This window comes from Lepidochelys olivacea, assembly GCF_965140295.1.
Source record: "Lepidochelys olivacea isolate rLepOli2 genome assembly, chromosome: 6".
NCBI classification, from domain to species: Eukaryota; Metazoa; Chordata; order Testudines; family Cheloniidae; genus Lepidochelys; species Lepidochelys olivacea.
This window is the reverse complement of record NC_140416.1, coordinates 14,007,695-14,029,996: the sequence shown is the minus strand read 5'-3', so window position 1 is coordinate 14,029,996 and position 22,302 is coordinate 14,007,695. Positions and strand designations below refer to the sequence as shown.

Below are 22,302 nucleotides of genomic sequence, written 5' to 3'. Positions count from 1 at the left end.
TGCACTGAGTGAGGAAACTCACATGTGAAAGTGAAACTCAGAGCAACCCACTCAGAGAGGTTTCAGAGTAACAGCCGTGTTAGTCTGTATTTGCAAAAAGAAAAGGAGGACTTGTGGCACCTTAGAGACTAACCAATTTATTTGAGCACAAGCTTTCGTGAGCTACAGCTCACTTGCATCCAATGAAGTGGGCTGTAGCTCACGAAAGCTCGTGTTCAAATAAATTGGTTAGTCTCTAAGGTGCCACAAGTCCTCCTTTTCTTTCCACTCAGAGAGTTAACCCTTCACTCACCTCAGTGCTGCCCTGTCCTCCCAGGGCTCAGTTGAGCCTGGCTGTTACACAGGAGCACAGAGGGGGAAGGGCACAACTTGCACAACCCGTTGTGTGTTTGGGGGCTTTCTTTTTGCGGGGCAGGGGTGGCTTCTGCTTTGTTGTTGTTTGGGGGCTTTTTTTAACCTCCCCCCCAATGTGACTGGTTCTTAGTGTCACAATTCTCTTGTCTGTGCGAGAGCACAGAGCTAAGGAAAGCTTGGAAGGCTGCTGCCTTTGGGGCCTCGTTTTTCCTTTCACCTTTCGGGTGGCTCGACTCAGTGGCATGTGCGCCTGGCGCTTGCTGGCTCCCAGCCTTGCTTTCAGTTCAGCCAGCGACCGGCACTAGGCCCAGGGGGTTGTGGTTTGGGTTATAGGGGCAGGAGGACTGACGGGCACCCCCACTCTCAGCAGCAGCCTGCGATTTGCCTGAGCTGTGTGAGGCCAGGCACAATTGCAGCCCCTGTGCTCAGGGCAGTGCAGCGATTGCTCCCTTCACGTCACCCCACGGGGGCAGGGAGCAGGAGAGGTGGGGCTGAGGCACCAGCCCACAGAGAGGGACTGGCACATGGCGGGGGGAGGGGGAGCATGTAACACACCTTGAAGGGGGCAGCAGGTGCTGTGGTCTGTCTACAAACCCAGGATTCCTCCCTGCCCTCGCCCTGGGGCAGTGCTGCTCCACACCTCCCCCAGCACGGGGCTATGCAGATACATGGGGCAGGGAGGGGGCATTAGAGGCACATGAGGTGTCACAGGTACATGAGAGCAGTGGGTCAGAGCCACATAGGATGGCAGATGGGAGGACCGAGGGTCAGAGGCGCACCCCACACAGAGGGGGTCAGGGGTTGGGAGTCCCCTGGTAGTCACCTCAGGTGGGGGGGGTGGGGATCCTGGGGGCCTCACTGGCAAAGTCCAGCCCATATCCGTGGGGTGGAGCAGGGAGCTAGGAGCTCAGGGAAAGTGGGGATGTGGGGTCTGGGGTTTGGGGGGGAACCAGACTGAGCGACCCCTTGGTTGGGGGATACAGAGGGACACTGGAGTGGGAAGTTTTCTGGCCAGAGACATGGGAACCAGGTATTAAACTTAGGAGATCAGATACCGGGTGGGAGCCCGTGGGCTGTATGGGGGACTAGGACTGTGGCAGTTTCTTGCCCAGGGAATTGGGAGTTGGGGGTAGAGGCGGGAGCCAGGGACTGGGGTGCTCACAAGGATAAGACTTGTACTGAACACCTAGAAACCTCTCCTTCTCCGGGGATCTGCCTATAAAGGGCCAGGCCTCTGGCTGTGCTCTCCTGCTCTGGTGTAGCTTGGGGGTTGGGTTGGTGGAGCCGTGGAGGCACCTGGAAGTGATGGGACGTGTGCACAGGATGAATGGGGGTGATGTGTATTGGGTGACGTGTGCATGAAACGAGTGGGGCGATGTGTGCGCTGAACGGAGCGTGAATGGGTGTGTGCAGGGGGCACAGATGGCTATAGAATGGGTGGGGTGGGTATCCACAGTGAGTGGCTCTGTCTGTGTCCAGGGTGTGTGTACTCAGTGTGGAATGAACGGGGGTGGGTGGTGCAGTAAGTGGTGCCTGGAGAGTTTGTGTGTAATGAGTGTGTGGGTGGAAGAACAGGACGGAATGAAAGTGGGTGTGCAACGAATGCTCAGTGAGATGGAGGGAAGCAATGCACCAAGTGGGTGTGAGTAGAGCAAACAGGCAATATGTCAATCTATGCAGATTTATGCACATATATGTAGATATCTATTTTTGTTTGCAAATGTTGGCAAGTCAACATAGTATTTGAGCAACTCAATATTTTGAATGTATTTCTCCTCTCAACCCCTCCTTGGAGGTAGGGCAATGCTGTTATCCCCATTTTACAGATGGGGATACTGAAGTACACAGCAACTAAGTGACTTGCCTAAGGTCATACAGGGAGTCTCTTGCAGAGAAGATCATTGAAACCAGGTGCCCAATGTCGGGGCCAGCACACTGACTCTGCATCATCCTTCCTTTCTAAAAGCTAATTTAAGTTAAATTTGTTCAATTTTCCAGTGGGGACGACCCCTTAAATTACACCATTATGATTCTCCATCAGGTTTCAAAGTAGAAATGCGTAAGTGCAAACAGCAGCTCCTTTGGGGAACAGGAGGAGCCAAAGATCTGGGCCCTGCAGCCACCCTTCACACCCCTCTGTTCATTCCCAGTCTCTTCAGTAGCAGTGGGGACTAGTAATCACTCAACTGATGGCCCTGTTACTACTACCTGGAGAATGTGAAAAGTAGCACAAAGGGGTGAGAGGATCTGTTTGCTGCATGTGAGATTGTCCCAAGCAGTTCCCAACACAAATGCTGAATAAATCTGCAGAGGAAATGTGTCTCTCTGCAAAAGTTTTCACTCCCTGTCCACAGCCACGGGAAAATCCCCCAGATCTGCACCACTGCAGCATTCACAGTTTAGCCTGCAAAGACCTTGCCCGCTTTTTACAAGCACTGCCTGGGATTTGATGGGCTTCACTTTACCACCTGAGAACCTGTTCAGCTGCTTTGTGACTCTGCTCTCTCCCCACCTACTGTCTGTGCATTGGTGATTGTCACATGCTGCCTCCAATCAAACATGGTCCCAGAGATGACCCTCCACATTGCACAAAAGCAAAGAGATTCCCATGGCCATGGACTAGGTACAAAAAAGGACGACAGGGATGAGAGCATGAAAAGGGAAACAGAACTCACTGCAGGACATCTGGAGATGGACAGCCATGGAGCAGGGCACACTTGGTACCCTTTAAAAATGCAGTTGGGGTCTCCCATCTTCTGGCAGTGCCCTTCGGCTTCAACTTGGAAGAGGAGCCCTCACTTCACCCATCCTGATTCCATAGAACATGGGGCACCATGGGGATGTTCTAACACAGCCAGAGAACGAGACCATCACACCCCAATTCACCCTGGCTTCTGTTCAGAGTATGATGAAAAAGTCATCTACAAACTAAGCACTAAGCCAGCCCAGTCACGTCCCAAGAAAAGAATGATGCTGGTAGGATTTGGAGGTTTCTCTGCAGGTTTCACATAAGCTTTGGATCAGGCACATAAAGCCCATTTCTGCCCCACTGCAGTCAATAGGAGTTGTGCAGTTGACTCCGATGGCAGCAGTATTGGGCCTACAGAGTGGGTAAAATTTCCAAGTAAGATTTAATACGGTCTTCACACCAGCTTTGCTCAGATGCAGCCATCTGAACATGGGAGAATCACCCAGAGTGTTATGGTCAAATTCCACCTTGAGTTACCCCCTGTGCAGCCCCTTTGGCTTCTGCAGGAACAAGCCTGCGCTGCCAGGAAAATCATGGGTCTTGTCCATGTGTAACCGATGAAGTGAGCTGTAGCTCACGAAAGCTTATGCTCAAATAAATTGGTCAGTCTCTAAGGTGCCACAAGTCCTTCTGTTCTTTTTGTGAATACAGACTAACACGGCTGCTACTCTGAAACCTTTCTATGGTTCAGTGGAGCTGCACAGATCTAACTGTGGCCCAGCAATCTATTAGCTCTATCCTAGTTCTTGAAGAGAGGAATTATCATATAAACCAACCAAGGTTTAGCAGGACAAACTACTGCACAGCCTGCTCCAATTGCTATAAACACACACAGTGAAAAATCCAATTCATGGCTCCTGAGTAAAGTTGCCCTCAGTGTGGAAAGGAGCAAATGCATGTTCCATCAGAGAACAGAAACATTTTTAACCCAGAAGGAAGATGCATTTCTCATCCCCCTGAGAGCAAGGAGAGATGAGGAGCATTTGGAAAAAGACAGGTGACTCCTTCTCTGCACTCTCCTTACTAGTTACTCCTCAGCCAGTCATTACTAATCACTCCAAGCATCTGGCAGCAGACAGGGCCTGCCAAAATCCACCTCCACAGTTCTGGGAGGCTCAGATTTTATACCCAATAACTTCTCCAGTATTCGTGGGACTCTCCCTGAAACATCTCACCCCTCTATGACCTGAAGAAGAAGGGCTCTGTGTAAGCTCAAAAACTTGTCTCTCACCACCAGAACTTGGTTGAATAAAAGATGATACCTCACTCACCCTGTATCACCCCTCCATAGCTGTGACACACTGTACATCAAAATAACACTCTGTAACCCCCATATTCACCACTTGCGTATGGCTATGATATTTTGTACTAAGCTTGCCTTGAGAGGCATCATTTAAAAAGTCACGATTTGCTGAAACGCATTCTCCTGTTTAAATGTGTGTATCATCATGTATATGAAGTTCTGAGATTTTGTTATATGTTTGTTACTGAGGCCCATTGTGAGTTGGGGAAATGCCAATGGAGTAGCAAATTGCCCCACTTGCCCCCTCCCCGCCCCCGCCCCCGGGCGGCCCTGCTCAGAGGGACTGTGGGCTCAGGCATCATGTCTGCAGAGAGAATTAACATGTCGTTTTCTTTCCTTATTTCCCCTTCAGGTTGGACTATCGCAGTGTAAACAACGAAACCCAGCGAGCGCTGGATGCTGTGAAAAACATAAAACCTGATCTGGTCACAGAGATTTGATGCAGCTGGTGGGTGCCATCCCCTGCACCAACATGGCTGTGGCCTGGCTGCCCTGTCGCTAGCCAGGACAGCAGTTGGGGGGGTGGGCAACACCTGCCCCTTCTAAGAGCAACCCTGCCATTACCGGGGACTTTGTCAACATATTTGAGCATCTGTGGTAGGAGGGCTGGGTCGAGATTGTCAGGGCGAACCCTCCTGCCTCAGGGTGAGAGACTCAGGACTAGGAGCTGGGTTTGCTCCACTACTGAGCTGACCTTGGAGGTGGTAGCTGGTTTGTGGGGGGAATGAGCAGGAGGGAAGAAGGGGGTCAGGGCCCAGAGGAGAGATGTGAGATCATGAGACAGAGGGGTCTGTAACCTCCCTTCTCAGTCTCTGTCAGTGCAGGGGGGAGACTCAAGAACCATCCTTGAAGCCACTAGGGAATTTCCATTCTGCTACAATGGTTCATTCACTATTATTTGTATATTTACAAGGAGTTTTATAATTTTACACAGTTCCGCAGCTATTAAATTGGCATTTTCTGCATTCATCTGCAACATTATTTTATCCCAGATGTACCATTTGTGTGTCAGTTTTGCTGGAGGCTCATAAAGATCATGAACCAAGAACTAATGTTGCCCTTTAGAGTTCGTATTTCTTGCCATAGTTTGGGCTAATGCTCAAGAATTCTCCCATTCCTCGGGGCTAGGGGAGTTCAAGGATAGTTCCCAGACATTCTTTTCATTGTTCCCATTTCCTATTCTTTATGGTCAACACTGTTATGATAGTAGGAACCCAAAGTGCCCCGAAGACCCGGAGCGGAAGGACCCCCGCCGCCGAAGACCCCAGATCCCCTGAATCCTCCGGGTGGCCCTGCCGCTGAGGCCCAGGGCACTGCACCCCACTGGGTTTAGTATTATTACTCCTTGTATTGTGGTGTTATCTAGGAGTCCCCTTCATGGGCCAGGACCTCAATGTGCTGGGTGCTGCACAAACACAGAACACAAAGACGGTCCCTGCCCAAAGAGCTCACAGTCCCAGCTGCCTGCCAGAGCCCACAGGATCCGTGTCACTGTCACTGCCTGGCCTGCTGAGCTCACTGCCAGCAGGTGCCTTTCCCTTGTGAGGGGGTGGGGAGGAGACGCGCTGGTTCAGTCTGTAGCTTGGTCTGCACCACCACACCCCACTCACCCTGGGAGCTCTGGGCAGGGACAGCAATGTCCTTTCTGCACGAAAAGGGCTGGATTGCGCAGCCCTTGCTCAGGGTGGGGAGCACTGACTGACACGGACAGTCCCATGGATCGCTGTGGGGCTACTCAGTGCGCAAAGGGAGTGGGGGCTGCAAAATCCAGCTCACAGAATCGCTCCATTGCTGCACAGGCTCCTCACGCCTCCTCCCCACAAGGCTTTGGGAACACAGCTCTAGAAGGGGCTGAGGTTTCAGCAGCTGTTGTGGGGCTGCAGACTTTGTTTAACTCTGGCATTAGCTAAGAACTGACAAACTCATAGCTGGAAACCAAACCAGCTCACCTGTATGTTAGTTTTGTTCAAAATAGGTATTAGTCTTATAAGAATGTGTTTTGTGTTTAGCCTGTGTGAAACACTTGTCAGTTGCTGCAAGCATTGATTCCCTTGCAATGTCTGTATTCCATGCTATAAACAAATATGTAAGCTTTGCTTTATAACTCAGGGACACCAGAACAGGAGGGGAGTGCCAGGGAGCCATGGCCCCATCACTTTTAAAAGTGGGAGAGCTATGCTGTCCAACTTTTTACCAGGCTTAAGGGCGGGCGATGGGGAGGAGGGGGCAGAGAGGAGCGAGCAGGGGGTAGGGCCTTGGGGGGAAGAGGAGGCACAAGGACAGAACCTAAAGGGGAAAGGGTGGCATGGGGCGGGGCCACAGTTCAGGTGCTGGTGACCCCCCTCCCCCCACACACACACACTTCTAGGGAGCTTCCAGCATTTCTGTTATAACTTTGAAAATGTTTGCTCTGAACTTGTGGACCCAGGCATGGGAATCGACCCCCTCTCTTCCCCATTCAGGAGGCCTATCAAGATTAAATGAGCCATTGAGGAACATCACAATACAAAGGATTAGTGAATGGCCTTATCACATCTTGGAATCGCTACCTGCAAGGGAGCTCCTCTCATGGACTGGAAGGCCAAATGTAAAAGATAAAACAGGGTCAACAAGAAAATACTTAAGCTAATACTCTTCTTTGTGTCCTTCACTCTTCCTTTCTTTTTCTCTTTCTGGTTGTCTCTCTTTTAGTCTTTATCCCAGAATTTATTGTGGTAATAGTGGCAAATTAGCTGAGTGAAGGAAGGTTCCTTAAAGTTCTCAGTCCTCCTTACTGAATAAAATAACTTCACATTCTAACATGACAATACCCTGCTTTAGAGTGCACTAAAATACACCATATTATCCAAATTTAAATAAGTAAACTACATCAATATAGCAGTGGGAGAAGAATGAGAGCTATTTCTTGGGTTGAGGTATGATGCTGTATGATTAAAGATGACCATTTATATCATTGATATTACCACTGTTATAGAATTGAAACAAATATTGTAGGAAGTGTTTTCATGTAAGGTGTTATGTAAGGAAAAAATTACAATCTATCCAGTATGATTATCCTGGTTAAATCCATGTATCATCTTTGTATCTAAAGTTATGAATATTGGTTATGATTTGTCTCTCAAACATGTGTTTTGTTCCTGAGTAACACCCCCTAGATAGATTTACATCACAGCTGGACAGCTATGTGTTGACAGCAAATTAAGGACACTCCACTCTCACAGTGGGCCATTGAAGAAATGTATCCCGCCCAGACAGCTCATCCTAGAGATGCCTGAGACAGCAAGGTGCCAATGCCTGCCCCTATGATTCAGCAAACCAGGTAAGGATAGGTGATGAGGACATGTGACCTAAGACATCATCTTTTACCAGTAACTTCCCATGCTCGTGGCAGAGGTTATAAAAGGCACTTGAGACATCTCCATGTTGCTTCTTTCCCACTGCAATTCTGTGGACTGGAAGGTCCTCAGTCCATAATCTTTTGGAAGTTACCAGGGCGGCTTTTGCAAGCCAGCAATCTATTCCATCGCTGCTACAAACCTGATACAAGGACTTTGCGATCAGTTGTGTGTATGTGATCTATTAACCATTTTAACTCGACTCTCTTTTTTTATTAATAAATCTTTAGTTTGTTTACTAAGGATTGGCTGACAGCAGGATATTTGGGTAAGATCTGAGATCCAGATTGACCTGGGGGTAAGTGTCAGAGCCTTTGGAATCAGTAAGAACCTCACATATGGTAAATTAGGTTTTCAATAACCCCTCACTATATTAGACCTGTTTGTCTGGATGGGAGCCAAGAGCTGGAATGCCTAAAGGGGACCGTCTTTGGCTTCTGGTTAAACAGTGCGGTCCTGCATAAGCTTTTTTATTATTTTCTTGGTGCATCTAATTCTAGAATAAACCACCAGTTTGGGGGATTGTCTGCCTTTGCAACCTGCCCTGAGCGTGGCGTTCTCACACAGTGGGGTCCACCCCAGGCACTCGGTCACAGGGAGCATGGACAGTAACACTGTGATTCTAGTCAAAAGAACTCAATCATGGCGCTATGTTAACAAACACAAATTAAAGGGACCCAGCTGTATCTTACCACAATTTCTGCAGTTTACATTTTGGGTGTTTCAGTCCCTCACATAGCATCTGCACTCCTGAATCTTCCAGCTTTTCCTCCCTCAGGTCCAGCTCAGTTAGGGTCTGGCTGGTGCTGAGAGCAGAGGAGAGCTCCCCACAACACGCAGCTGTGAAATTGCCAGCCCGCAATCTGTGGGAGTCAGACATACAGAGAAAAGGAGGACTTGTGGCATCTTAGAGACTAACCAATTTATCTGAGCATAAGCTTTCGTGAGCTACAGCTCACTTCATCGGTGAGCTGTAGCTCACGAAAGCTTATGCTCAAATAAATCGGTTAAATAAATAAATAAATTATGCTCTAAGGTGCCACAAGTCCTCCTTTTCTTTTTGCAAAGACAGACTAACACGGCTGCTACTCTGAAACCAGAAATACAGAGAGGAAGCAGTGCTTATCTTTGCTCCCTTCACTGATGTCAGTGTTGTCTACAAGGAGTTTCTTTACTCTGGACATGCACAGATACATCACAGTGCTCCCATTGGCATGACAGCCCCTGAGGGTATTCCTTTCCATGGGCACTTCTTCGTCCAGAAACTAGGACTTCTCTCTCCCCACCCTTCCCCTGCAGATACTAGGACCTCTCCCCACTCCCCTCCCTGTCTATGGCCAAGGGGGGCTACCCCCCCTCATTGCACCGCGACCCTCCACCCCCAAAATGGGAGAAAGGGAAGATTGGTGCTAGGAAAGCTGCCCTCCTATGCCACCTAGGGCCCTTAATTGCCTTGGCCAGTCCTGAGCCTGGGCCCATCCTGGGATGATCCTCTTCCTCTTCTCTCTCCTCTGTCCTGTTCCCTTTCTCCTCCTCCACCACTGCCTCCTCCTGCCCTCCAGTTTCTCCCCCCTACACGGTGCAGTTAGGGTGGGACAGGAGGCAAGCTGCAGCTGTCGTCAGTGGGTCTGATGTTCTGGATTCAACACCAAAGCCACATGTTGCGTATGGCGCTCTTACATCCCATGTGGACCCTGCTGCCCACATGATCGAGGTACCGAGAGTGTATTTACATGGTCCAGCAGGGTCCCCATAGGGTAGTTACAGCACAACACACAGCCGGTGGTTTGGGCAGTGAACTCCAGCAGTGCCCTGAACTTCATTCAACATTGCCACAGCTTGCGTCCCATCAGACTCTCACCGCGCAGTCTGGGCACTGCCCCCAGAATATCCCCCACGGCTGCAGCACTGTTTGGTGCGCTGGTGAGACCCACGTGGTGGTGAGTCTCTCTCTCTCTCTCTCACACACCCACCCACCCACCCACCCACAGAGTTAAGTCTGAATTAGTAGCTACATGTAAAAATTGGGAGGAGTATTAAAAATTGAATTGCCTCCTTTTATTGCCTTTTATGTTCTTTGCTAGGTATAACTCTTTTTGTGCCTTAGCCTTTCTGATTTTGTCCCTAAATGGCTGTGCTATTCTTTTGTACTACTTCTGAGCCATTTGTTCATCTTTTCTCTTTTTGTAGGACTCCTTTTTGATTTTCAGGTCATTAAAGAGCTCCTGATGGAGGCATAGTGGCCTCTTAGTATTCTTCCTATTTTTCCTTGGCGTCAGGATAGTTTGCCATTGTGCCTTTAATGTTGTCTCTTTGCCAGCTCTCCTGAACTCCTTTATCCCCTAGATTTTCTTCCCAGAGGAGCTTACAAACCAGTTCTTTATGTGTGTTAAAGTCGGCTTTTCTGAAGTCCAATGTCTTTATTCTGCTGCTCTCACTCCTTCCTTTCCTTAGAATCATGAAATCAATCATTCCATGATCCCTCTCACTCAAACTGCCTTTAACCTTCAGATTCAGAACTTATTCCTCCCTGTTAGTCAGAATCAAGTCTAAAATGGCTGTCCTGGTTACTTTTTTCTTTAAAAACAACAACAAAAAACAAACAAACGAAAAAAAAACAACAAAAAAACCTGAATGAAAGAACCACAATATCCATTTGGATAAATAGCTTTCCACATAACTCTATTGTAGTGAAACAAGGCAGTACAGTTTTCACCAAGTGTTCTTCTTGGGTCTTGTACAAACAGTGGAACACCTCAAGCTCAATGCACAGGGAAAAAGTCTTTCGTCTATGCAGAATAACATATTTCAGCTGTTAAAAAACTGATTTTTTTAGTTCAGGTAATACTTACTGATATAGCCACTTTGTTGATCTTGGGAGCTCTTCTTCTGCATGGTCTTCAAATCTAAATGAACATTCAGATATAAGAAATGTCTCGAGTCTATGACAATGCTTTACACAGAATGAAAGAACCATTTGATCCATTTGGGTAAGTTCATTTCAACTTATGTGTAGTTCTGTGAGATGTTCCAATGCACTTGTCACAAAATTTTCTTCTTGGATCTCATACAAGCAGTGAAACTCCTCAAGTTCAGACATCAGCTCATCATACACAGAAGGAAAAGATGAATTGGTTTGTTTTTTTGTTGGAACCCACTTCAGTAAATCTGGCTTAATTTTAGGTGAAATTTTACTGCTGAATATTTTCTCTAGGTCTTTCATTCTTTCTTCATTTAAGAGCCCAAACAGGAATCGCACTGTTAACATTAAATAATTTCTAGAGTTTCCATAGTTTTCTAATAATGTTTTTACATCTTTCTTAGGAGTCCCTGAATCTTTTGTTGTTCCCGCATCTTCCTCTAGCACATAGAACATAGCTGCAAAAAACTCTTGGAAACTCAAGTGAATGAAGCTGTAAAGACATTCACAGTCAATGTCTTTTTAAAAAATGTTCTCATTCAAAAAGAGGGGGAGAGAGTCTGCCTGATCTAAGCCCAACATCTTGATTTCTTCTTCTTCAAACAGTATCTTTCACTTCCAGATTCCATCAGCAGCCAAGGAGTAAAGTCCCCTCAAGTTAGCTTGTAGGTGTTGCTTCATATTGTTGCTGAGGGGCTTGACTAAACTGGAAAGATAGAGCATGTACTCTCCAGTGACTGTTTTTTAAGTTTGTGCAAGATCCTCACCTTTTTCAAGCTGTTGTTTGACAACAGTGCAGATGATCCAACATACTATGGGGACAAAGCACATGGTGAAGAGAATTTCATTTTCTTTCACAAATCATAAAGCTTGTCTTGCTTGCCTCTCATTTCCAAAGAACTTGTGGAAATATTCCTCCCTCTCAGCTTCAGAAAACCCCAGGATCTCTGCATAACGTGAACACTCCAAACACTGCCTGAGTTTCTCCAAAGTAGTTGGTCTCATAGTGATCAGAAAGTGGGATGTGGGAAGAACTATTTTCCTAAATAAACTGCTCAATATGATTTCCACTGGTTTCATCTCCCAGGGATCAGAGCACAGGTTATCTTCTGACTGATCAAGGGAAAATCTCAGTTCATCAAACCCATCAGTGATGAACAGGAATTTTCTGGTTTCACCAAAATCTCACTAACTGGTGTATTAGAATTAGGACAATTTTTACAAATCAGGTCAGCTACACTTCCCTGCTTAGTAAGACAGTTCATTTTCCTACAATTTATTAGAAAACATAATCAAACTTTTCATTATAGATTTCTCCAGCTGCCCAGTCACACATGATCTTTCTTGCTGTCATTGTTTTTCCAATCCCCACAGCTCCCAGCAGCACAACAACATGTGGCGTTTGTCCATCTTCTTCGGGTTTGAATAGGGTGTCCGTGGTGATCACAGAACGAGCTTGTTTGGTCATGATTTCTGCATGTCTCCGCCCCATGGCCATTATTGCATGTTCTCTCTCTTTTGCATGACGAGATTTGTCTACAATAGTGAGCTTTGTGTATCTTGTGTTCAGTATCACATTCTCTCCAAAACGACTGTTCATGTCTTTTATTACTCTGTATTTCTTTTGAATATCTTCTTTATACTTCTTCCTGTAATCTGAATCAGCAACATGGGACATTAGAAACACTGAACTAGAAGTTTAGGGGAAAAACAGATTTATCGTTAATCAGCTACAAAAAAAAATCTGTTTTAATCATAATAGTACCTCAAGTTGAGTTGCATCTTTCCTCATAGAAAATTCTGATCTCACTTAACTATGGGCCTGCTCCTGCAGCCCTTACTCTTGTAAGTCGCCTTATTGAAATTATTCCTGTGAGCAAAGGCTGTAGGCATCACTTCATCTCTCACTGAAATGCAGCCACCTCTTGAGTGAAACCTGGCAATTGTTTCACAGTGCACAGCAATGGTACATACAAGTTAAGGCACAAAGAGGAGGAGACTCTCATATGCAACTGAAACTGTTTTGTGAAGTTACATTCTTCCCACCCAAATAAGTTTGGCCAGGACACACGCATTTGAAAAAGGGTGTGTGATAGGATCCTTAATTACCACAACTTGGTACCTCCAGTTACCTTCCTCACTTATGAGATGTGCCCCTAGCAGCAGAGTGTCCCCCAGCACCAGGCTGGTGCATTGGATCAGCACTGACCCAGAGGGACTTTATGCACAAGTCTGTATTATAAGTTGTCCATGATAACAAGAGTCCAGCCCAGCCCATGACATACGATTGTTTGTAAAAGTCAATAAGAGTTAACTAAAGTGATGGGTACAAACTACATTGTTTAAGCTAGAAGAGCTGTGCTAAGAGGTCTGCAAGGCTTCTCCTGACCCCATGAGTTGCCATGACAAAGAGCTGAGAGATTCTAGAAGTCAGAGGAAATGTTTGTAATTGAAATGGCTAAAGTTATAGCTAATTTGGTTGGAATGAGGTTGCCACCTGTTTTGGACATGGTTTGTCTGGAGGTCACTAAATGGGACATGTGGATTGGAAGAGGGGTGAGCTTTGCCATCATGGCTGCAGTTCTTGCCATCTCCTGGGATCCACCATGACACTACTGGGCCTTCAGCATCCAGATCCTGAAAGATGTCCCAACCAGACCAAGCCAGAGAGAGGGAACCAAATGATGCCACCACCGTCTCCACTGGTTTTAGCTAAATGCTGGACAGCACCTGGGAGGTTTCTGATGTCCTTTTCCTTCCATCATGTTTCTATCTATCCCTTCCTCCACCTTTCACAATGCTGCTGTGAGCCTGAGACCCCAGAGGGACTTAAAGGAAACGCCTCAAACAGCCCGACTCTGGTAAAAGTTTGGCAGGTCCCAGGGGATGTCTACAGCTGACTCAGGCTTGCGGGGCTCGGGTTTCAGGGCTATAAAGCTGCAGTGTAGATGTCAGAGCCCAGGTTTCAGCCCAAACCCAGAGACCCCAAGAGAGGGGGAGAGTCTTAGAGGCCAGGCTCCAGCCTGAGCCCAAACATCTCTGCTGCAGTTTTATAACCCTGCAGTCCGAGCCCCATGAGCCCAAGTCAGCTGACCCAGACCTACCATGGGTCATTTCTTGCAGTGTAGATGTACCCAGCACGGCTGATCCGACCATGTGCTGGGCCTGTGATTCTCCAAGAATCATAGAATCATAGAATATCAGGGTTGGAAGGGACCCCAGAAGGTCATCTAGTCCAACCCCCTGCTCGAAGCAGGACCAATTCCCAGTTAAATCATCCCAGCCAGGGCTTTGTCAAGCCTGACTTTAAAAACCTCTAAGGAAGGAGATTCTACCATCTCCCTAGGTAACGCATTCCAGTGTTTCACCACCCTCTTAGTGAAAAAGTTTTTCCTAATATCCAATCTAAACCTCCCCCACTGCAACTTGAGACCATTACTCCTCGTTCTGTCATCTGCTACCATTGAGAACAGTCTAGAGCCATCCTCTTTGGAACCCCCTTTCAGGTAGTTGAAAGCAGCTATCAAATCCCCCCTCATTCTTCTCTTCTGCAGGCTAAACAATCCCAGCTCCCTCAGCCTCTCCTCATAAGTCATGTGTTCCAGACCCCTAATCATTTTTGTTGCCCTTCGCTGGACTCTCTCCAATTTATCCACATCCTTCTTGTAGTGTGGGGCCCAAAACTGGACACAGTACTCCAGATGAGGCCTCACCAATGTCGAATAGAGGGGAACGATCACGTCCCTCGATCTGCTCGCTATGCCCCCACTTATACATCCCAAAATGCCATTGGCCTTTTTGGCAACAAGGGCACACTGCTGACTCATATCCAGCTTCTCGTCCACTGTCACCCCTAGGTACTTTTCCGCAGAACTGCTGCCTAGCCATTCGGTCCCTAGTCTGTAGCTGTGCATTGGGTTCTTCCGTCCTAAGTGCAGGACCCTGCACTTATCCTTATTGAACCTCATCAGATTTCTTTTGGCCCAATCCTCCAATTTGTCTAGGTCCTTCTGTATCCTATCCCTCCCCTCCAGCGTATCTACCACTCCTCCCAGTTTAGTATCATCCGCAAATTTGCTGAGAGTGCAATCCACACCATCCTCCAGATCATTTATGAAGATATTGAACAAAACCGGCCCCAGGACCGACCCTTGGGGCACTCCACTTGATACCGGCTGCCAACCAGACATGGAGCCATTGATCACTACCCGCTGAGCCCGACAATCTAGCCAGCTTTCTACCCACCTTATAGTGCATTCATCCAGCCCATACTTTCTTAACTTGCTGACAAGAATACTGTGGGAGACCGTGTCAAAAGCTTTGCTAAAGTCAAGAAACAATACATCCACTGCTTTCCCTTCATCCACAGAACCAGTAATCTTATCATAAAAGGCGATTAGATTAGTCAGGCATGACCTTCCCTTGGTGAATCCATGCTGGCTGTTCCTGATCACTTTCCTCTCATGTAAGTGCTTCAGGATTGATTCTTTGAGGACCTGCTCCATGATTTTTCCAGGGACTGAGGTGAGGCTGACTAGCCTGTAGTTCCCAGGATCCTCCTTCTTCCCTTTTTTAAAGATTGGCACTACATTAGCCTTTTTCCAGTTATCCGGGACTTCCCCGGTTCGCCACGAGTTTTCAAAGATAATGGCCAATGGCTCTGCAATCACAGCCGCCAATTCCTTCAGCACTCTCGGATGCAACTCGTCCGGCCCCATGGACTTGTGAAGGTCCAGCTTTTCTAAATGGTCCCTAACTACCTCTATCTCCACAGAGGGCTGGCCATCTCTTCCCCATTTTGTGATGCCCAGCTCCCCATTTTGTGATGCCCAGAGGGAGGCTGCCAGTCAGCACCAGAGACAGAGGCTGCATTTTCTCTCTTTGCAGCACTTTACTCTCCCCTTCCTGAGAGTTTATCTTGTTCTGTGTTAAAAAAAACAAGGCAGCGACAAGAGCAGCAGCAACACAAGGATACTTTGAGGATTGATGCCAGCTGCTACCGATTAAACCCTAGGGAATGCTCTTCACCTCTAGTGCTATTACCTTAGTCACCATAAAATCTTTACAGTGTTGCCTTTGGGAGCTGTAGTCATGATCGTGCCTAGTCTGGGGAATAGATGGGAAGCCCTGTACTAATGGTATCATCTGGAAAGGCATTGAGATTTTGTTAGTGTATAACTTTGGGTGTCCTGGGGATAGCTCCAGGAAAGCATGCAATTGAATAGGTAGCCAACCACGGTTCTGGGGTAACTTCCCACGTAGGCACCACATACCTTTTGCAGACAACTCTGATGGTTTTTCTTTTGGATGCAAATCTGAAAGGGAAGATACATATAAATAACATTGAAATAATTTTAGTACAAGTGCATTTATATTGTGTATAGAGCCATCTAGTGATGGAATGATGCATTTGCATCTTGCACTAAACGGTAATCCCTGACAACAGCACTGCTACCGGCAGACATTTAACGAAGTGCTGTTTGTGAAATACTGTAACGGGAGTTCTGTCTGTGTGACCTCTCTGCCTGATTCTACTCATGATTCATCCGCACTTAGCGCCTCCCATAAGGAGCAGGCTACATCCTCAGGGAAACACAGAACAAAGAGTCAATTCGGGAGAGGCAATAGAGGGCTTCCCCTTCGCCCTCTCCCCTAGTGCTTGTCACGCAGACGGAAAGAAGCAAAAAGACCAGAAGTCCTAAGCGCAGACAATGCCATGTTTATTGGGGTTAGTTTCCAAGCAAGCATATTCTGAAGCCCTTCACACCAGTCGGGCTTATCTCTATACACCGATAGAGTCTGTTCCCCAGTGTTCTGTTCCCAGCTCTGACGCCGCAGAGCCTTTACCCCATGTCCCCCTTCCCAGCTGCGACACCGCAGAGAGTTTACCCCATGTCCCCTTCCCAGCTCTGACGCCACAGAACATTTACCCTGCGTCCCCCTTCCTGGCTCTGATGCTGCAGAGCCTTTACACCGCATCCCCCCTCCCCGGCTCTGACGCCCCAGAGCCTTTACCCCATGTTCCCCTTCCCCAGATCCCATTCCCCTATTCCCACCTCCCCCTCCTCCTTCTTAGCAGGCCTAAATATACTGCTGAACATGCCCCTAGTCCCACCTCTTACACCTCATGGTCATGTTCTGTTTTAGGGGGTCGTGAGTCTGGGGGCTTCATCCTATCCCTTCTGTATCCCATGGGAGGGGTAAGGAGTGAGGTTTTGTTCTGGCCAAGGCCAGGCTTTCCTTTGGCTTTTAGTGTTTCTTATGCCTGCCCCCACGCCCCCATCTCCCCTGGACCCTCCTAACCAGTTGCTTGATCTTCGCTTGAGAGAGAAGCCAGGCAGCCTTCCAGTGTATGCTCATATATTACACTCCCACCATAGCCTGTAACACTTTAGCTCTGTCCCTTATCTCTTCCCATTATCCTAACAAATCCAGCTGGTTGTGGGAAATGCAGCTCATGGTTTCTTTGTCCTTCACACATATTAGTAAGGATGTAAAAGTATCAAAAGTCAAATCCAGAATTCTATCTCAGGCTAAGAAACAGGCTTATATGCTACCAAGAGGGAATCCCCTTAGAAACAGTCATTTCCAAAGCAGATTAGATTAAACAATTAAAAGGTCCATCTAGAGGACAATTCTGCCCTAGTTCAGGGGATGGGCGAGATGGCTCAGGAGATCCTTTCCAACTCTAGGGATCTAAGACAGACACTGAGGGTTGGCAGAGGGAAATTTTTATTTGGGACAATTATAATGAAGATGGAGGCACTGGGGTGGATTAAGGGGGCCTTTCCCCAATCCCAAATTAGTTACTATATTAAATGTTTATATTATGCTCTTTGCCCAGCTCAATTAGATGCTGCTTTACAAAAAATATAGCTGTATAGACCACAAGAATAGTCTGTACAGCGTTTTCATTACTTTTGCCAAGCATCTGTTAATAACTCAGGGAATAAAGTACCCTCTGCCCACATCTCAAAAATAAAGACCTACATTATTCATTGTTTGTGTGCTGGTAGGAGATAGAGCCCCAGTCAGTGATCAGGGCCCCATACTAGTCCCTGTACATGTGTATAAAAGAAAGATTATCTGCTTGAAAGAGCTCACAGCTTAAAACAAATGAATCGCCCCCTGCCTTGCGCTCTGGAGGCTGCTAAACTCTCCCCCTGGGGGATTGTCCAGGGGAGTGAATGCCAAAGGCCTCTAGGGAGAGCCCCGCTGCCAGCCCTGGAGCGTTCCATCCCAGGGACCCCAGGCAGAACCAACCCAGCTAAGCTGCTCTGTCACCGTGGGGAACAAGGGAGAGGAACAGGAATGACTGTAACAGGATTTGAGTTTAGTTCCATCACAGAGCACATGGATTCTAACACTGCCTCACCTGCATGGCTGCCCATAGGCACTGGCTATTACACTTTGAGACACTGAAAAGCAGCCTGGGGCCTTAGGAACTGCAGATCTCCAGATTTGCTGGCTCCTTGGCTGTTTGTATTGCACTGAACTTGTTTCTTTATCTCCAAGGCTATTTTTAATTAAAATTCCTGCCTGGAACCCCAGAAATGTCTCCTGGGGTCAGTCGGCTATTTGGGGGATAACATATTGGGCCAGCCTCTCTGCTGTGATCAGCTTTTAGTTACAGATCCTTGATTCTCTGTCCCAGCCCTAGCACAGGCTAGAGCAGCCTGGGGGCTGTTCTAACTTGTGCCCAGATGCCACTGGTCCCCAAAGAATGGTGCTGCAGCTGGGGATGCACACCAGTCACCACTCCTCCCCACCTTTCTCTGTCCATGGCACTCTGCACTGCTCTGTTGGCTCTACACCGACTGGGGACACCCCCACACTGGGGATTTCCTCAGATGGAGAGTTACAGGCTGTCTCTGCTCCCCTTGAGCCAGCTGAGTGGTGAAAAGGGAGTGGAGCAGGTGAGAGAATCTGGCCCACTGGGGGCATCACTACTCTGAGTCCTCCAGGCTTCCTGCTGGGATTCAGAATTTGTCATTCTTGCCATCACCCTCTTTCTCCTTCTGCTCCTGCTGCTGCTGCCCTGTGGGAGACTCTCGGGTTTTACAGTAACTTTAGGTTTCCTACCTTTTTCTCTTCCTTCTCTGAGTTTAGCAGCAGAATCTGTGAGATTGATCTGAGTGAAAATGTCTATGGTTACATCTACTGCAGTGTCTCCACCCATAGAATTTCATCAGAAGGTTCTTAATATTTATCCTGTCGGCATTCTCCAGCCGACCCCGTGGGATATTACATTTCCCTTCAAAGTCAGAGTGTGATAGTTTGTCTTTAAATATTTTCAAGTCTTCCTGAGAAAGGTCGTCGAGGGCTTGTAAGAGCAGGTCACTGATTCTGCTGCTTCAATTCCCATCCCTGAGTATCAGGAAAGAAAACTAAAATCCAAATAAATTGCTGTAAATAATTAATATGGAATAATCACAATATTTCCCATGCAGAAGAAAGCAGCTTAACCTTGGGGCTCATAACTCCTCGGTGCTTTGCCTCACAAAGGACTCACTGGACATTGTCTCTCTGTGCCTCATTTTCCCCCTTTGTAAAGTGGGGATAATCACACAGTTCTAGCACGCAGGGGCGGGGTGCAGCTCAGTTAATATCTGTAAAGGCTGTTGAGGACTGGGGATGAAAGGTGCTATAATAATAGTATTTATCATCCAAATGGATTTCAGAGCACAGAGTTGGGATCCCCCCCCCCCCCCGCCGCCCGCCAATTTAAAATATTTCAGAAAACAGCCCAAGGCCGTCTGGGGTCCGTACATCACGGTCCTGGAACATCAGGACCTGTGTACTGAGACCCAGTTACCTTTCCATGGCCTCAGGAGGGTGTTGGATATCAGAGCAGCAAGGTGAAGGGTAGCAATGGTAACTTCTGACATACTGACTCGGGCCCATTCTGACAGGTCCCACAACTGTATAAACTGTATCGTGTTCAAATTAGAAGTAGCCTATCCCCAGAGAATGATTTATTTACCGTTAGCCAGACGGCTATTGGAAACAACAGCTGGTAACCCTCAGCTGATTTGTTCTCTCAGTCTTCGCAATGCTCAAACACAGGCACCCAGAGAATCTAGAAAGAGGAAAAGGAAACAATTTGCTCAAAGTTTATTACTGCAGTAAAGGAAAAGTAACACATTTCCAGTTAAAGCTGACCTTCAGAGCTCCCTGAATTTCTATAGCAGCCCTCTTCCCCCTCCCGGAACCTTCCTAGTACTAATTATACACACACACACACCCCTCTTTTCTTCTGTTTTTTTATTTTTCCTGGAAACTTGCCTTTTGGACATGCCCCTTTGGCTTCAGCAGTTTGCACAACTGTTTCCTGTGAATAGTGACACCACAAACTCGTCCATCTCTTCCTCTCCCACACACTCTGTATTGGGAGACAATAAAATACCCAGATTCAAAGGTGTGTAGAAGTTAAACCAAGACAACAAACAATGTATAAAGTAAAGCGTGAGGCAGAGAGTGGAGAATGCTCCCTGCATCTGCTCAATATACAAATAGTAGGGGGTGGGGCTTCAGTCCCTCTCACTCTGGTTTTTCTCTGAGGGGGGTGGAGTCGCTGTTTTAAATTAAAAGTAATGAAAACAGGGTTTTTTAAAAAAAAATTAAGGAAGCAGAAGTGGATCTTCATGGACCAGGAATTTCATAAGGTTGCAAAGTGACCACGAAACAGCTTTACAAGTCTCTTTTACAGTTACTCAGGAGGAAGTTGCTGCTTGATAAGTCACGGAAGGGAGGAGGCGTTTCTGACACACTCCTGTGAGATTCTTTATTGCCATTGCCTTTCTGGGGCAAGCTCCTTTATTCCCTCGAAGATTTGCTCCTCTTTGGGTGCAAGGCCCCCACTGCTGGCTCACACACCGGCACCATTTGGGGCTTTGTGTTCTCATTGTGGTTTCAGTTACAATAAAAATGTATCACGTTTGCTGTCTGCGTTTGCAGCTCCCAGAAACTCCTGTCCCCGCTGAGAAGTGGAAACAGGACGTTCACCGTTCATTTCAGCTGAGAAATGAGAAGAATGGTGACAAGGAATCCACGGGTCCCACTCCGCTTAGGATGACCAGAGAATGGGGGGCTTCTGCCTGGTTTGACAGCAGGGCTCTGATCCTCAGCTGGGGTAAGTCAGCACAGCTCTGCTGACATCAATGGAGACACCCACATTTACACCAGCTGAGGATCTGGCCAAGGACAGAGTCTCTGCTGAAAAGGACGGAGGGGCTGGGAAGAATGCCAGGAGGTCACCAGTACATGGGTCCCTACATGAGGGGCCTGGATTTGCTCGTATCAAACCTCCACATAGAGTGACTAAGGTAACAGATGAGGTCTCTGCAGCAGTGGTTGAGATTGGTGATGTGGGTACGATGGCTCCTCTCTCTGCTTGGTCTCCTATTGCGTCCATGAGCCTGTGCTCGCACCTCCAGCCCAGACACACTCCCCAGGACACCTCCTTCAGGAACGGCTCTTATACACATGCCGTGTTCTCCCTTTTATCCAAAACCCTGTCGTCTGAACCGCTGCATGATCCCAATCCCTGCCTTGTCCCCCAGCCTGAGACACGCCCCCTCGGAAGCATGTATCTCAGGCTAGGGGACAAGGAAGGGAGTCAGATAATGCAGAGGTAACAGAGCAGAGACCTTGCGCCTGCAGGGATCAGGTGTCACCGGCCCTGTGGCAGCTCAGGGAATGGAGGGAACGATCACAAGAATGAGTGAGCAGGGCCACGACGGCCTAGGCCTGCAGAGAGCTCCCTGCGCTGCCACGGGGCCATTGACACCTGATCCCTCCAGGTGCAGGGTGCAGAAGGGAGGCTACAGTCCATGGGGAGCAGCGCAGAGACGCCTGGCCAGGACTCTGCTCTGCCCCGCCAGGACTGCAGCCTTCCCTGCACCTTGTGCCTGCAGGGATGAGATGTCACTGGGCCTGCCACAGAGCAGGGAGCCCTCTGCAGTCCCGCTGTCCTGGAATTGAGTGAAAGGGGCCATGCCCCTGCCTCTCAGTTATCCAAACTCCTGGGGATTCGAATAATATCTGTGTTATCGCCATTTGAGGCACGGAAATTAAGGCTGAAATGTTCAGGTGTCCACTCATTTTGGGAGCTCAACTTGGGTTACCTGGGGCCTGAATTTCCAGAGTATTTACCATTTTAAAGCATGTTATATGTTCAAACCATGGCTCCAATAGATGTCAGTTGCAGGTATAACACCAACAGATGTCGGTGGGCAGGATCGAACCTGGGACCCCTGGTGTTTAGTGTATGAGCTTCTACTGCATGAGCTAAAAGCCACATGGCCCTTAGCTAAGGCTGTAGCAGACTCATTCATCTCTAAGTGGTCTTGAGGGGACAAAGCACCACATCCATGAGGTGTGTGGGTTACACACTTCCCCTAGCTGAGGAAGCATGCACCGAGCTTCAGAGACTTCCCAGTTGAAATCCCGGACGAGCCCTGCCCCCCCCCCCCCCCTTGTAACGCCGACAGACCCCAGTTGTTGGCAGACAGGATTGAACCTGGGATCTTATTGAGTGAGCCTCCACTGCATGAGCTAAAAGCCACATGGCCCTTAGCTA

At 47.9% G+C, this 22,302-nt stretch overlaps 1 pseudogene across 1 annotated transcript; it reads right to left on the bottom strand.

Moving 5' to 3' along the window:
- Window positions 1-10,483: 10,483 nt before the first annotated feature.
- LOC311522772 (NACHT, LRR and PYD domains-containing protein 3-like) lies at window positions 10,484-19,544 on the bottom strand (annotated as a pseudogene). The gene is made up of 4 exons (XR_014714698.1): window positions 19,537-19,544; window positions 18,804-19,070; window positions 15,995-16,036; window positions 10,484-12,377 (listed from the first exon to the last, which is right to left on the bottom strand). The product of XR_014714698.1 is annotated as an NACHT, LRR and PYD domains-containing protein 3-like (transcript).
- Between the last annotated feature and the right edge of the window lie 2,758 nt (window positions 19,545-22,302).